This window comes from Sarcophilus harrisii, chromosome 2, assembly GCF_902635505.1.
Source record: "Sarcophilus harrisii chromosome 2, mSarHar1.11, whole genome shotgun sequence".
NCBI classification, from domain to species: Eukaryota; Metazoa; Chordata; class Mammalia; order Dasyuromorphia; family Dasyuridae; genus Sarcophilus; species Sarcophilus harrisii.
Genome location: NC_045427.1, coordinates 390682482 through 390700500, shown reverse-complemented (window position 1 = coordinate 390700500; position 18019 = coordinate 390682482). Strand labels below are relative to the sequence as shown.

At 38.3% G+C, this 18019-nt stretch overlaps 1 protein-coding gene across 1 annotated transcript in view; it reads left to right on the top strand.

The window, feature by feature from the left end:
- The window catches only part of ADAM19 (ADAM metallopeptidase domain 19), a 127376-nt gene that overhangs the window by 36598 nt on the left and 72759 nt on the right, over window positions 1-18019 (top strand). The gene's annotated exons all lie outside the window — the stretch shown is intronic.

Below are 18019 nucleotides of genomic sequence, written 5' to 3'. Positions count from 1 at the left end.
ACTCTCTCCCTCCTTCCCTTTCTCCTTCCTTTTCTCCCTCCCTCCTTCTTCCTTCATTCCCTCCTTCCCTCCCTCCTTTCCTCTTTTTCTCCTTCCCTCCCTTCCTCCTTCTCTTCCTTTCTACCTCCCTAAAATGAGGATCTTCCTTCCTTCCTTCCTTCCTTCCTTCCTTCCTTCCTTCCTTCCTTCCTTCCTTCCTTCCTTCCTTCCTTCCTTCCTTCCTTCTTTTGTCCACAAGGGGAATCATGCACTTACAGATGGATGATGTGCCCAAAGGAAAGTGGATTTCTTGAAATAGAACTCTGGAAAAACCAAGCGTTGGTAAAACTCATCGGGATTCATATTGTATGCCTAAACCCAAATCACTCTAGCTCTCACTGTTCAGCAATAATAAGTCCCAGTCCAAGCCTTTCATTGTTTGGGTCAGAGGGAGTATAAATATTCTTTTTGTTCGAGTCAAAAACCTTGAGAGTTTTTCCCTCAGAGGTTTTTATTTTTTGAGTAGGTAAAAGAGAATATCTTTTGCCTCATTTCTTACCTAGTCTAATCACTGAATAGACATTGCCTTAGACAATAAACTGAGATCTGTTGAAGACCAAAGTCTCCCATTTCATGCAGGGCCATCTCCAGTTGTCTTGATCTATATCTCACCACTGGATCCAGATGGTTTTGGAGGAGAAAGTGAGGTGGGTAATCTTGCCTAGCTCTCCCTCACTTAAATCCAGTGTACTTGCATGTCATGGCATCACTTCCTTGATGTCATGATCATCTTCAAGAATGAAGGACAAACAACAACCAACAACAAAAACAACAGATTTAGTGCTGGAATGGACTTTATTTATTTAGAGGTAATCTACTTCCAACTCCAGAAAATGAAGGCTGTTGATTTGCCCAGGTTGAGACAATTGAGCTAGCAAGAACCAGGACTCAAACCCAAATCTCTTGGTTACCAGCTCAGTATTATTTTCCTTTGGCTATATTACATATTGGGATATGCATCATGCTTCATGACCTGTGCCATACCAGCAAGGTTTGGGGCATGCTGGTGTTTCCCTCCATAGTTCAGTCTCCAGAAGAGCCACAGATAATGCTTTCTAGCACCATGGAGGGAAGGAAGCTAGAGGAAATGGTATAGGAAAATTCTAGGCCAGACAAATTGAAGGATCATGCACCTCTGAAAAGTACCTTCCCTTGACTGCTTTTAGCCAGAGTATAAACCATATTTATACTTCTCCCAGAAGATATTTTGATTTTGAGAAAGTAAGATTTACTTTTTCCAGATTTAGAGCCAATGACTCATGCAGCCTTTCGGAGACACCTTGAAACCTAAATGAGATGAATGAGGGCATGCTTATGAAAACTTGTAACCCTTGAAACTTGTAGCCCTTGTTCCTATTCAGCTGATGTACACAAAATACAATCCATTTTCCTTGTGGATACAGTAGAAACTTCTTGCATTTCTCATTATTTCATTCTCTATAGTGTATTTGCACCTTTAGACAAAAAAAAAATCAGGAAGATAAGTCTGTGTTTAGGTAACTTATGTTACTTTGCACTCTTGTGGAAAGAATATGGCCTCTGAAGTCAGAAGATTTAGATTTAAATCCTTTGTGACCTTGAACAAGGTTGCTTAGCCTACCTCTCTTGGTTCAGTTTTTTCCACTATAAAATGAGATAATAAGGCTTCTGAGGTCCCATCTAGCTCTAAACCTGTTGAATTCCTTATCTCTTCAATGAGTCTAACAAGTAGCTGCCCTCCTTCGTCTACTTTGCAGGGTTAGTACAAGCTTCTTGCTATATGTGAACGTGCCTTGAAAGACTAAGTCTCTTGCTTCCTAATCCAATGTTTGTCAAGAACAAAATCTGTCTTCACTCTTTAATTTGGGCCTCCTACATGATCTTCATCTAAAATTTTAAACATTTGACCTCCACCCTCAAGTAACTGGAAGGGGGTAGTGCATCTCCCACCCCCACCACCATCAATTCTACCACTGGAGGCCTTTCACTGGGGACCTTTTCATGGTCTCTCAAGCTGCCCTTGAGATTTGGGTTCTTGGTGAAAACAATGATATCATTGAGTGGGTGGAGTAGAGCCAAAATCACTGTGAGCCATTTTAAGGAGAAACAGGGTCTTTAGGACATCTTTACATCATGGCTTCATTCCAGCTCTTCTCTCACCAGATCTGATATGACCCCTTTCCTTCTGCCTCAAAGAAAATTGGCAGTCTCAGACTTTTTCCCCTTGAGTACCCCAGGCTCCTTGGAGAGCAGCTGACTGGGGCTGTGAGTTGTCAATGGCCACATTATATACCAGAAGGGGTTTCTTTTTTTCTGTTGTCCTCTTCCTAGAGATGGGTAAGGGGAGTCATAAAGAAGGGTGGTGTCAGGAATGCCATGGGCAAGGATGAGCTAAGGACAACAGAAGCCTGTGTAGAGTTGATATCTTGGCTTTTACTACTAATGTTCATTCTGTGAGCTTGGGGGTGGGAGGGCAGATGCTACAGCAATGGTCAGAGTGACCTTTTAGAGTGATAGGTGGATAGAAGGTAGAATGTGAAAGGTGAATTATGAGAGCTCCTTGGGGCTCTGATCCCCATTGCCTGTCATTCTTTGTCCTGTCCCAAGTCTGTGGAGAAGATCTATTATGATTGTGTTAGGAGTGGGGAAGAGTAGGGGTGATTACATATATGCTTTGCAACAATTCTCGGAAAAAAGGAAGGAGTGCTGTGCAACACTAGGTGGTTTATTAAGCAAATCGGAATCATATCACTGATTAGATTGGAGAAACAAGGCAACGTATGTTTGTTTGTTTGTGTGTGTGTGTGTGTGTGTGTGTGTGTGTGTGTATAAATCTTCATTGCCCTCCATCTTAGCATTACATTGGGTAACATACTGGCCATCCAGCAGGCTAGCTGGGTCCCTATTGACCATGAAACTTCCTGTGTTTTGGTTTCTTCTGTGGGTACCAGCAGGGATTATGTGGAAATCCAGTTAGCTTAACCCTCTGTTTCATTTTACTCTCCAGTTTTGCTCCTTTCTAGTTTTAGCATATTTTGTTGATTGTGGTTGTTGTTTAGTTGTGAATTAATCTTTGTGATTCCATTTGGGTTTTTTTTTGGGGGGTGGAGGTGGGGCAAAGATACTAGAATGGATTATCATTTACTTCTCCAGTTCATTTTATGAATGGGGAAATTGAATCAAACAGGACCAAGTGACTTGTCCAGGGTCACACATCTAGTAACCATAAAACCAGATTTGAACTCAAGATGTCAACTTGACTCCAGGTCTAACACTCTGTGCACTATGCTATGCTATCTAACTGCCAATTTTAGCACATTTAGACTAATAAAATAAGATCTGGGACAAAAAGTTTGGGTTCCATAGTAGCTCAGACTCTAAGAAGCCTGGTCAAGGCCAGAAAGAGCAGAAAAAACTTCTGAGAGAGTCAAATGCTAAAACAAGGTCCTAGGCAAGTCAGGACTTCAGGGAAAAAAATCAGTTTTGAGGGAAATTAGTTAACAAATCAAGTTTGTTCGTTGTTCTCAGGTTTGGGGTTTGGAAATTATCTTAGAATTGTGTGATCCAGCTCTTCCATGTTGAATATTAAGAAACAAAGACTCACACCGAGTAGCAGAGCCAGAAGTCAAAGTCTTTCCTTATGTGTGCCATCTCTTCTTTGGGGGCTATATCTCTCACAGATGCCCTTTTACTTTAAGGTCTGTTCTCAATTGCTTTATGCTGTTTTTCCCTCCATTATTCAGACCTTTCTACCCCCTTCTACTCGTCTCCCACCAACTCCAGTTCATTTTAAGTTGTATCTGATTCAGGACACAAGATGCTAGTTAACCAAGTTTTACTCTAATAGTAGTTTTCTAGAGACAATGTTTGAGTTTTATTTTCTAATTTAGAGGAGTGATTCAGGATGCCTTAGCACATAGAGGTAGGAGAAATCTTAAATAACATCTATTTTATAGAAAAAAGAAACTAAACCTTAAGAGGTAAAATAATTTTTATGCAGGAGGATAACTACTAACAAATAGATCTGAGATTGGAACCCAAGTTTTCTGAGCTTGAGTTCAGGCATTTGTTACTATACCATAATGTCTTGTTGGAGAGACAATGCTGGCCTCTGAGAGCACTTTATAATGAGTCCTGATTTAGGTCTCACCCTTTGTGCTGGTCAGTCCTTCAGCTCAAGGAATTGCCCACAAAGAGTCTGAGGTTAAATAAAGATCATGCTGCTGATGGAGTAAACAGGATTAGTGAAAACATCCTATGGTGTATAATGTAAAAATAAAACAAAGAAATCTGGGCTAACAGAAGGAGGCAGGGGCCCTTGTAAGAGTTGAGGGCAGATATAATGGGAAATAGTTTGTGAAAAGAAGTGTTGACTTAATACATTGTTTGAAACTTCCTGCATAGAAGAAGGTTAAGGAAAACATACCTCCTAGGTTTGGCTCTTAACCAGGCTTCTGGGTGGCGCCATTTTTTTTTTTTTTTTTTTTTGCATCATCATCTTTTCCAGCTCTGGTTCCCCTGAGGTAATGTGACTTTGGTCAGATTGAAAAACCAGGCAGTGATTTTATATCTAAGAGTGAGGTTTTAAGAAGTTGGGACCAGATTGACAATTAGAGTTTGGATTGCTCAAATAACCTCAAATTGATACTTGTCTGACTCAGGGCCCTTATACTACTTTTGTTTTTGGACCATAGTTTTGTTGGTTTGTTCTGCTTCCTGTGGGGTCAAGAACTCCCAAATTCTCATCTTAGAATTTCTATTTGGCCTTGCAGGGTCTTTCTTTATTCTCCTCTAGGAATATTCATAATAAAGCTCTTTTGGGGAGATTGAGAAGTTTGATGACCTTCCCCAAAGTAAACCTTTCACATTCCTAGGAGAGAGGACCCTGAGTGTATATTTGATATTCCTTCCTTGCCAGATTCTCAGTGTTTTCCAAGAACCTTGTAGCCAGACCCCTTTTCTTGACCTTCCCAGGTCAGAATTTAATAAATACTCTGGACATTACACCTAAAAAGTGGGTATGAGGAGAGGATTACATAAAAGCTTAAAAGGAAACTTTGAGATTCTAAGTTAACAGATGAGAAAACTTCTATCTAGAGAATTTAAGTGACTTGCCCAAAGTCACACAGTAGTAGAAATATGAGTTTAATCCAGGTCTTCTGATTTTAATGTAGTGCTTTTCCCTTCACTCCTTCAAGTAATGTATTTGTATTGTCCTTCCCAGATAACATTGGGGTCCTTCTTAGCCAACAGGAATAAATACTAATTTTCTGAGGGGATGTGATTTGCCTAATGTAATAAAGGTACTAAATTGTAGACCTAAAATTTGATGCTTGGTCATTTGACATCAAAGCCAGTGCTTTAAGTCTTGACCCCTTTTATCTTTGTTTATAGTTTAATTATCTTCTCTTGAATTTCACAAAACCTTCAATAAGACCCCACTTGGCTTATGCAAGCCAAAATAATGAAGTATGCTATCCCTCCTAGAATTTCCTTATTTAAGAATCAAAAGATGCCTAGAAGAGACTAAAAGCTCTACCAGATTTTTAACCTTTTAACTTTCATAGACACAAACAAAACAAAACAAAAACTGTTAGCTCTTCTCTTCAGTTTTAGGAATGACATAGTATCTTAACAGCTATACAGCATTCTATACTCATTAAAGCACCTTTTATTTACTCTCATAGAAATTCTGAGACAAAGTAGAAGTAAGAAGAAAGTTTCTTTTTTTCAGTATAGAAGCTCTTTTTTTACTTTATTAAAGCTTTTTATTTTTCAAAACATATATGGGGATAATTCTTCAACATTAACCCTTGCAAAACCTTGAGTTCCAATTCTCCCTTTTCCCCCACTCCTTCCTGTGTATGGCAGTATTCCAATATATGTAAAACATGGTAAAAATGTATGTTAAATCCAATAAATGCATACATATTTATATAGTTATCTTGCAGCACAAGAAAAATCAAGTCCAAACTGGAAAACAAATGAAAAAGAAAATAAAATGCAAGCAAACAACAAAAAGAGAGAAAATTCTATGTTGTGAACCAAACTCTGTTCCCACAGTCCTCTCTCTGGGTGTAGATGGCTCTCTTCATCACAAGATCATTGGAACTGGTCTGAATGATCTCATTGTTTAAGAGAGCCACGTCCATCAGAATTGATCATTGTTGGTGCTATGTACAATGATTTCTTGGTTCTGCTCATTTCACTTAGCATCAGTTCACGTAAGTCCCTCCAGGCCTCTTTGAAATCATCCTGCTGATCGTTTCTCATAAAACAATAATATTTCATAACATTCATATACCATAACTTATTCAACCATTATCCAACTGATAAGCATCTACTTGGTTTCCAGTTTCTGGCCACTATAAAAAGGGCTGCCACAAACATTTTTGCACACGTGGATCCCTTTCCCTCCTTTAAGATCTCTTTGGAATATAATGCTGGGTCAAAAGGAATGCACCGTTTGATAACTCTTTGGGCATAGTTCCAAATTGCTCTCCAGAATGGCTGGGTCCATTCATACTTCCACCAACAATGTATCAGTGTCCCAGTTTCCCCACAGAAGAAAGTTTCTTGAGGGATAGAGATGGGAGAGGAGCAGATAATATTTGTCTTTGTATCCTTAGGGAATGGCATGCAAGCACTTATTTGGCATCCTTGCTAAATTGATTTGAAACCAAATGGAGATATAGGCAAAGCTAGAATTCCTCACATGGATGGATGAAAGTGAGGGCCAATTAATGAGTGATGCAAAGGGAACAGATAGTTTGTAAGAGAAACAGGTCTAAAACCCAGGTTCCCTAGTTCTTAGTCTAGTCTTTTTCCATCTGCAGCCCCTCTCCTTTGACATCACTCTAAGCTTCAGGAGTTATGCAAAGAAAGAGGTTAAAGTGATTAGGTATGCACAAAAAGTTGATATAAAAAGTACAGCTGTCCAAGGTTTACTGAAAACTAAGGAACTTGATTGGGAATTCCCTAGTGTAGTTCAAAAAAAACCAGGCATATATAAAGCATTTGCCATTTTTTCTCTCTCACTTCACCTCTTCTAGCATCATTCCAATATCAATTATATATACATATAAACATATTTCCACATTAAGTGAAGGAAGAATCAAATCAAAAGGGAAAAACCATGAAAGAGAAGAAAACAATAGCAAAAAATAAAATAATATGCTTCATGGTTTGTGGATAACATTTTCCATCGCAAGTCTTTTAGAATTTTCTTAGATCATTGTATTGCTGAGAAGGGCAAAGCATATTAAAATTTATCTTCTTTAAAATGATGATGTGTACAAAATTCTCTTTGTTCTGCTCACTTCATTCAGCATCAATTCATGTAAATATTTACAAGTTTTTCTAAAATTCTCCAGCTTATTATTTCTTATAGAATGATAATGTAATGACATTCATATACTATAATTTGTTCAGCCAGTCCCCAGTTGATAAGCATCCCCTTAACTTCCAGTTCTTTACCACCACAGAGAGCTGCTATAAACATTTTTGATACATGTGGGTCCTTTTCCATTTTAATGATAGCTCTGGGATATAAACCTAGTAATGGTATTGTTGGGTCAAAGGGTATGGTGCATTTGAATGCTCTTTGGGCATATGAACAGGGGTTCTTAACGTAGGAAGTTGTAAATGGGAGGCCAGAAAACTTGGATGGGAAAAATTATATCTTTATTTTTATTAATGTTATTCTGAAAAGGAGTCCTTGGGCTTATTTAGACTACCAAATAGACCTTTGACACAAAGATTAAGAAATCCTGCCATAGAAGTAGAAGTAAATGACTTCTAAGGACCCCAGAATCACTAATGAATATCAGGCTTCTTAGGGAAGTAGCTATAGCATCTTTGGATCTGGAAGAGACCTTAAAAATTTTCTTTACTGTGAGAAAATTGAGACCCAGGAATGTTTTCTGTTCAAGAGCTGGAGTGAAAAGGGAGATTTCATGATTTCTCAAACTATAATGATAGTGACAGTGACTTATATCGATGTTGAATCAGCTTGTAAAAAGTTTTCATCTCAATTGTTTTCAGAACTTATCAGTTCTTAATTTATCAGACTAAAAAAGGAGGGAGATATAAGCTAAAAGAGGAAATGTTGCAGATCTTTTAAAGACCCAGCCCCGAGGTCCAACTAAGAAAAGGGAGCTTTAAGATTAGATACTAAAAGGGCTTTTGGTAATAGGTAGAGTCTTAAACGGGGTACAAAAGGGCCTTCCTATTTGATGCCCTATGGGTCATGGAAATTAAGGAGCTATTTTCGGACTGGCTTACGGTTAGGATACTACATGTCAAGGACTGACATTACTGACTTTATGCTTAAAATTGCCATCTCACTATGATTTCCACTCTGCTCTGTGAATAAAGAATCATTTATTTAGCACTCCCTATTTTCCAGGCACAATGCTAAGTGCTAATATTTAGGAACTAGTTGATCCCAGTAAGATGCTTCAAGAGTAGAGGCAATTTTCCAAACATGTCCCAGGAAGATTAAGAGAAATAAAACTATCAACATCCTCAGCAGTGAGCAAGCATGAGGAACTAGTTAAGAGAAAACAAAGGGGAACCAGTAGACTATTGAGACATATGGCAGGTCATTCCCTTCCCCACCCCCATTTCCTTTTTTATCAAGTCAAATACTTCTAAGGGGGAAAAAAAAGGTGTTGGTTTGTGGTGCATTTGGGGTGGGGGAGGAGATAGAGTAATGGAAAGGAATTGAGATAGGGTAACTTTCTGGGACACACATTATTCAAGATTGTTTCTTGAAATTCCAATTCAGCTGAGTGATGAAAGACTAGCTTCCTGTGGATTCCTGCTGAGCCAGCTAATGTCAGAGGAGAAGAGTAGGAAAAAAGAGATGGGTTGAGGAGGGGAAGTGTTTCATGACTGGGTCAGGCTATTTTCTCCTTGGAAGCACTAGTGTTGATAGTAGCCCTGCCAGACCTGGACCCCTGTCAGGAGCTTTTGAATGATGCATATCTTAGGATTCAAAGCTAGAAAGAATTTTAATGATCATCTGTTCTAAGGGTTTCATCTTACAGATGTAAGAAGCTGAAACTCATGGGGCAGGAAATGAATGCCTTGCATGAAGTCATATAGGTAGTTGGTAGAAAAACTCAAATGTGAACCAAGGTCCCCTGTCTGCAAATGAGATGCTTTTTCCATGTACTACACAAGTTCTTCAATTATTCTCATTTGAGGAAACTGAGGCACAGAGCCAGGAAATTATTTGCTTTGGACCTCACCAGATACTAACTGGCAAGAGTCCAAATTTGAATTTAGGTCATGAAATTATTGGTCTGGGACTGAAAGGAAATCTTAGCTTTAGGAGTCTATTCCAGAGCCTGTTCTTTTTCTGGAGGAAGAGACAAACTGAATAAAAAGAATGGGAGTAATCTGTTTAGGGCCTTTTTTGGGGGAGGGGGAGGTAAGGTTGTGATTTTTTTTTTGAACCTGTGATCTCATCAGTTTAAGGAACTCCTTTGAAAGAAAGTCCATCAGCATTTCTTCTGTAACTCGTAGTCTTAGGAAGTTGCTTCACCAGTCTCACAACCATATTGTATCATAAGAAAGACTTGGACCTAGATTTTCCTGACTTCCAGACTGGTCTACTTAAGATCCTAAATTTTGTGAAAGAAGGAGTAAAGGACAAGGGCCCTGGAGATAGAACTTGGTTTACTTAATTTCTTTGCCCTGTAGTTTGTTGTAACTATCCAATAGCTATTTGGAGTATTCTCTCTGTCTCAGGCCTCTCTTGGGGTTGTGGGGGAGGGTGGTGGTGGAAGAACACAATAAGGAGATATAGGGGGAGGGTGGTGATAGAGGAGCACAGTGGGGAGACATTGGAGGAAGGGTGATAATAGAGGAGTACAGTAGTGAGATATTGTGTAGTCATTATAATTCAAGTATCCATGTTATTTTGGATGGAATTCTGGTCTTGCTGAAGATTTTAAACAGCCTTTCAATAAAGTCCCTTTAATGTGTGATCTGCCTCTAGGGATGAGGATGAGTTCCGCTAGTGATGGCTCAGTACTAATCCTCATTCCTTTGGCAGTCTGTGATACTTCAGTGCTTTTCTATTGCCTGTTACCAAAACAATAGGATTGTTTTACAGATGAGGAAACTGAGTCTCAGAAAGGATAAGTTACTTGCCAAGGTCCTACAGATAGATAATAGATATTACTTTGGCCTTTCCATTGTTTTCTTTCTTTAATATTTTCTGGTTTGGAATCTTGGCAACTTAAATCAAGGGTCAGTCAACAATCATTTATTATATGCTTAATAAGCACTATGGATACAAAGAAAGGCAAAAGACATCTTGCTTTCAAGAAGCATCCATTTTAATGTATGTCCAATGGAGCAATAACATGTAAATAATTAGGACACCCTCATAATAGATACAGAGTTGTTGTTCAATCATTTCTTCAGTCACATCTGACTCTCTGTGACCCAGTTAGGGTTTTTTGGCAAAGATATTGGGGTGGTTTGCCATTTTCTTATTCAAGATACAGAATACATTAAAGATTAAGGATAGGAATCTGAAGATTGAGGGGTGATGTTTAATGGAGGAAGGGTGGTTCTTTCTGGAGCATCTTCATTTCATTGAATGAATAAATTTTTTCGGGGCACAGGTTCACGTATGTTTTTATGGTCTGTCATACTTGATTAGAGCTTTCCTTTGCATTTTATAGGTGGTAATACTGAGCCCTAGAGAGATGAAGTAACTTAACTCCACAGTCTCACAGTTAGTAAATTTCAATCTGAATTTTTCTTGAGAGGTACTTGTCCAAGGTCACACAGCTAGTAAGTATTAAGTATCTGAAGCTGGATTTGAACTCAGGGCTTTCTGACTCCAGGGTCATTGCTCTGTGAACTATATAGCTAGCCTTTTCAGTCTGAATTTAAATCTAGAACTCCTGATTCCAAGTCTAAAATTCATTCTACTTCTACAAATTCTTCCAGAATAACTGTTCTAAATGTTATATAATCAAGAATATATTCCCTGAGGGAAAATACATAGTTTTGCTGAAGGCTAGGGAGAGAGACATTAATCTGTGAACTATTAACCAGTTTCCTGACTTTTGTCTTGTCACTAGGCTTGGATGATTGGAAGGTAAGGCTGAAAATTTTGTGAAATTCTGCCTTACTTAAATCCAATTCATGAGTCAAAACATTGCCCCAGGATGTCATTGGTCCTCTTTGAAAATGAAGGACAAACAACAATAAGAACAACCTATAATCTATTAAACAGTCTGGGCTCAACAGAGAATGGAGAAATACATTGCTTATTGGGCACACTGGCTTAATTGCCCTGGGCTACCTCTCCTTTATGATAAGTCTGCAAAAGTAGCTTGTATATTATCTCTTCAATATGGATTCTTTATCTATTGTTATAGCTTACATATCTAGATTTATTCATCATATGTAATTCTTGTTTGTAATTCTCAAATGTATATCTGTCCAAAGTGCTGAAGGCCTTTCTCGGGATCCTTTGATATTTCATAAACATCTTTTCCAATTACATTTTCTTTAATTTATTGTCTCTACTTACACGAACTGATGCTGAGTGAAATGATCAGGGCCAGGAGATCATTATATACTTCAACAACAATACTATATGATGACTCTGATGGACCTGGCCATGCTCAGCAATGTTATGAACCAAATCAGTTCCAATGGAGCAGTAATGAACTGAACCAGCTACACACAGCTAAGGAATTCTGGGAGATGACTGAAAACCATTACATTGAATTCCCAATCCCTATATTTTTGCCTACCTGCATTTTGGATTTCCTTCACAGGCTAATTGTACAATATTTCAGAGTCCGATTCTTTTTGTACAGCAAAATAATGGTTTGGTCATGTATACTTATTGTGTATCTAATTTATATCTTAATATATTTAACATCTACTGGTCATCCTGCCATCTGGGGGAGAGGGTGAGAGGAAGGAGAGGAAAAATTGGAACAAGAGGTTTAGCAGTTGTCAATGCTGTAAAGTTACCCATACATGTAACCTGTAAATAAAAGGCTATTAAAAATAATAATAATAAAAAATGTTATTGTCTCTTACATCACCCCTGGGTCCCTGTGATAGATAGTTACTGCTGTCTAAGAACCAGGCTTGCTAGCATGAAAAGGCTCATCGCCAGGAAGTTGCCCAGAAGGCAACTTCTAATAATCCATGAAACAAGAATAAGCTAGAGAACTCTAAAAGCTTAGAATAAATATCCTGAAACATACACTTATCATGTGTTTGATGGGCACCTTCATATGCCACATCTAATTAGAACTTGTTGAGGTAACTTGATGCCAGAGAAAGTGCTGGATTTGGCAACAGGTGACATGGATTCAAATCCCACATCCAGTACACATGCCTGCTCTTTGATTTTGGTTAAATAATTTCTTTCCTGTGATCTTGCTTTTTATAAAATGTTGAAATAATGCCTGTACTATCTCAGAGGAGTATTGTAAGGAAGAATTTTGAAAAACTTAAATATGTAAATGAGACTTAATTATTACTATTGGGACTCTTTAGGAAGTAGTACTACATCTGTGTAGTATCTTCTAGTACTACATCCATTAGATTCAGCAAGTATTTGTGTTACTTCCATGGACTAGGAACTATACTAGGAACTAGGGAAAAAAAGACAAAGATGAAAATAGGTTTATAGTCTATTGGTAATGGTAAAGGAAGTAGGGGAAAGTAGAGAGCATGAGGACATATAAGAAAATTCACAATATTTGCAAAGTCAAAGTAATTTGAGGAATAGAGGATGGGGGCATACTAACTGGGAGAATCATGGAGTCTTTTGTAAGAGGTGGCATTTGACCCAAGCCTTAAATCAAGATCAGGATTTAAAGAAGAAAAGGCAAAGAGGGAGAGTATTGTGGGCATGGGTGTCTGTCCTTGCAAAGTAGTATAGAACTAAGAGTTACAATAGTTACTAGAAAGTCTCTCATCCTGGACCCATCATTGTCTCTCACCTTCCCATAGCCAGTGTTGCCAATGGCTACCGTTTTCACCTTTGCATCTCTCCAATACCTCATCCCCTTGTCTTCTGTAACACATACCCTCTGGTACAGACTGTCATCGCCTCATGTGATCCACCTGCTGGCAGATCTGCCTCCCTCACATCTCCCCCTATTCCAATCCATCTCCTATTTACTTACTAAAGGTATTTTCCTAAAGTGCAGATCCAACCACGTCACTCTCTCTACTCCTTGTCACCTCCAGGATCCCATACAGAATGCTATGTTTGGCATTCATAGCTTTTCATAAACTAGCCCTCTCCTTCCTTTCTAATTTTTCTTGCACCTTATCCTCCAACTTATACTCTTTTATGCAGGGACACCAACCCCCTGGCTGTTCCATGAACAAGATACCATATCTCAGTTCTAGGCATTTTCTCTGTCTGTTCCTCATGCCTGGAATGTTGTTTTTCCTATGCTCACACTACTGATCTTCTGTGTTTCTGTCTTTTTACAGGCAGCCTTACTTAATTCCTCTTCATCCTAGTTGCCTTCTTCTGTTAATTATTCCCCATTTTTTCTAATATGTAATTTGCTTTGTATATATTTGTTTATGTTTCTTTCATTGGCTTGTAAGCACCTTGAGGATAGGAACTATATTTTTCTTCTTTTTTTTTTTTTGGATCCTCAGTGCTTAGCATAGTGCCTCACAAAGAGTAGGCACTTTAATAAATGTGTGAAAATGAAAAAGATATGAGGAAATTCTGGAAGGAGAAGTTGGAGCTAGATTGAGAATAGTTTGCGAATGCCAGAGTTTTTATTTTGTCCTAGAGGTAATAATAAGAAATTCTTGAATCTGCTTTAGTAGAAGAGTGATATGGTCAAATCTCTAATTTAGGAAAATCTAATTGGCTATTGCAATAATCTATGCGAGAAATGATAACAGTCTGGACTAGAGTAGACAAAAAGGGGGCAGATGGTAGAGATGTTCCTAAAGAATAAATGAATAAAAAAGCATTTATTAAACACTTAGCACATGTCAGATACTGTGTAAAATGCTGTTGAGATAGAAATGACAAGACTTGGTAAGTTCTTGGATATGAGTTGAGTCTGACTCTGAGGTTTCAAACCTGAAGTGCCTGGAAAGGTGATGGGGTTTCAAAGAAAAATCGAAAGAAGAAGAAGGTGTGTGTTTAGGGGAAAAGAGAATGAGTTTGGCTTTGGACATGTTAAAAGATGCTTATGGGTCATCTAGGTGGAGATGTTTAGCAGGCAGTTAGTGATGTGGTACTAGAAATGTTCGTTAGAGATGAGGGCTGGGTGTATATGAGGAATCACATGCAAGGACTTGGGAGAGATTAGAGATATTCTGACATGATAGGAACACTTTCCATCGAACCAAAAACTTCTATACACAAATGGTTCTTGTGTTTTGCTTTATATTTAATCTCCCTGCTGGCTCTTATTTTCTGGCCAAAGTCTAGAAGAAGAAGGGGGGTGAAATGTGACAAGAGACACCATTCTTATGTGTCTTGTTCTATCTGGCCACAGAGAAGGGAGTGGGGAGTGGGAAGGGTAGGAAGGGTAGGAGGAGACCAGGAATCTTGGCTAGGAAATACTGTCTCTTCAGAAGCTCTGGTCACTGCTGTGGATTCCTAAGGCTCCCAAGTTGAGCCTAATATCCAGCTTCTTGTAGCATCTCCAGAGAAGAATCTCTGGCCTCCCTTTTATGATCTTATAGTAATGTGAATGGGTTGGTAGAAATAATATATATTTGCTATGTGGTTCATCTTTGTATGCTTTTGCCTTAGTGATAGCATTTTTAGATTGTGGGAGATTGGAACTTCTATTGTAATCTATTTGTATTTCCTTTTTTCTGCCATGTGAGAAAGTTAACTAATGACTAGCCAATTAATGCACAAGCAATTTTAAGTGCCTACTATGTGCTGGATACTTTGCCAGGTATTAAGGATACAAAGCCTGTATATTATTAAGGAATTTATCATGGGAGAAAACATACATGCAAATCAGCAAATATGAAATAAATATAAGCTAAATTTTTAGTGAGGAGAGTACTAAGTACCTAGAGATATCAGAAAAGGTCTCATTATGTATAGCAGCCTTTCTGGCTTCACTCATTTCTTTTTCAAATCCCATTGTACTATCTAGTTAAGTCCTCTAGAAGATAATGACTACTGTTCTTGTGGGTTTTAAGACTAACTATGAGGGGATAGGGTTTTTTTTCTTATCCACAAGCTTTGATAATATACTCCACAATACTGATCAACCAATTAGCTAAAGTCAAATTATAAATGGGATCTCACTGAGAACATTTAGGAAGGATAAAATCCATGAGACTCACATTCCCCTCTGCACATGGTCAGTAGCTGGGAGAGTAGGCTCAAAGATATTGAGGTACACATGTAGTGAACATCTGGGGCAAGGAGTACCTTTTTTTCTTCATGAAGTTGCTACTGAGTTGGCGAGTTCTCAGCTGTGAAAAAAAATTCCTCCCCTTACTCAGCTGGGTAGGATTAAGTTGGTTGGTCAGCTGCAGGACTGGTTCCTTACTTGACTTGATTACTGCTGCTGTGGCCAACAGCTCTGATTGCTCACCATTCGCCTGGATACTGCCATCCTTAGGAAGACCTAAAATCAAGAAAGAAACACTGTTCACAGACATGTGGTGACTGGATGGGAAATAGGGCACTGTCCCCTTTCCAAACCCAGAAGCTCATAAAAGTTCTTGCCTCACTAGATGCCAGGAAGAAAAGCACAAAAATGCATGGAAAGATAGTCATAATGATGCTTTTGTATCTTTTTGTACAGTTCCAGCTCCATGTTGGAATTCTCAGGAAGCCAAATGCTAAAGAGAGAGAGCGTCATTGATGGACAAAATCTCTTTTAGCTTCATTCCCCAAGAGAGAGATTATCTAACGGGTCTCATGAAGGTTAACTTAGGCCTGGGGGACTGTAATTAAACATTAGGTTAGAAAGTTTAAGTACCATCTAGTATGGGAATGAGTAGAATAATAAGAATCAGAGTTGAAAAAGATATTGGGAATAATTCGTCCATTTTTCCAGACTTTTCTGATGTGGAAAATGAGGCTCAGAGAGGCACATAGTAGGCACTTAAATGTTTATTAATTGAATTAAATGACTTGTGACTAGTGAAATAGGTAGGTGGTATATTGGATGGAGTGCTAGTTATGGAATAAGGAAAACGAGTTGAAATCTTGCTTCAGACATCCATTAATTTTCTGAACCTCAAGTTCCTTATCTGTAAAATGAATATAATAACTTACTGCAGAATGTGATTGTGAGGGTCCAGTGAGCTAAACTATTCACATAATGGTATGTAAATAACTTTGCCAATCTTAAAGTGCAACATATGTGTTAGCTGTTATTTTTAATGCCCAAAGTTAGGCTGACAATAATTAGCACAGCTTGGAGTCAAACTCAGACCCTTGTGATTCCCTGTCTCCTATATTTTCCCATATACCACACTGCCTCTGGGGAAGCTTTTTTTAGGGGCAGTTAAGGACAGTTAAGCCCTTACCCTGGTTGATTTTTCTCTGATGGTGTGATTCATTTCTTCCTATATTTGATCTACTTCCCAAGTGAAAGGAAATCTTGTTCCTTTTTCTTTAATGGTTTTGTTCCTCTGTCATTTTTCTTTCATAGAAAGTATAAATGACTGCTTTCTGCATGTCTCCTTCTGGCCTTGGGGAGCCTCTACCACATCACACATCAACCATCCCCAGGAGTGTAGAGTTAACAGCCAAGGTTTTTCTGTATCCCTCCTCACTTCTTAGGTTCTTTATGTCTGACAGGATCCTTAAAAGGAATTGCAGTCTATTTGAGTCTAGTGTAAGGGCATTTTTCAAGCAGGAAAGGCCAGAGTGGGCAACTTGTACTTTTCAGGTCCCTTAGAAGTATCCTTAAAGGGATGATGTTACACTTTTCCAATTCCTTTTGAAATGAAGGCTTAGAACTACCATTATATGAGATAAACCCTTTCACATTCTCCTTTTAAATTTTTGACTTATTTTGACATTTGCTAAAAAGCTAACACAAAATTTAGTTCTATTTTACTGACATTTCCTATTTTCTGTGTGGTAGAGTATGGTGGTGACCACTGAGATATTCTTAGATTTTGTTATCTGATAATATTTTACAGTGCTCTCTTTTTATTTAGCCCACTTTCCCTCGCATCAGTTATTTGGCTACTATATATTAAAGGAAAGAAGAAAAAAAGCATTTATATGGTACCTACTATATATGCCAGATACTGTACCAAGCATTTTATAAATATGATCCCATTTGATCCTCATAATAGTTCTGTGAGGTTGGTGCTATTATTATCACCCCCATTTTCCTGATGAGGAAACTGAGGTGAGCAGAGATGAAATTGCTTGCCCAAGGTCCCATATTTAGTAAGCATCTGAAGCTAGATTTGAACTTGGGTCTTCCTAACTTCAGGCACAGTGTTCTATTCATTGTCACCTAGCTTCCTCTTTTCCTTTCTCTGATTATGTTATAAGTTCCTTTGGAATGGTTATAAAACTGTGCATACCCTTTGATTCAGAAGTGTTACTACTGGCTCTGTATCCAAAGAGATCATAAAAAAGGGAAAAGGACCTACATGTGCAGAAATATTTGCCCAACTCTTTTTGTAATGGCAAGGAACTGGAAACTATAGTGGATGCCCATTAGTTGGAGAATGACTGAATAAGTTATGATATGGAATATTATTGTTCTGTAAGAAATGATGAGCAGTATGATTTCAGAAAAGTTTGGAAAGATTCACATGAACTGATGCTGTAAAATGGGCAGAACCAAGAGAACATTGTACACAGCAACAAAAAGATTATGTGATGATCAACTGTGATGGATTTGGTACTTTTCAACAATAAGATGATTCAAAACAATTCTAATTGATTTGTGAGAGAAAATGTCATCCATATCTAGAGAGAGAACTATGGAGGCTGAATATGGAGCAAAATATAGTATTTACACTT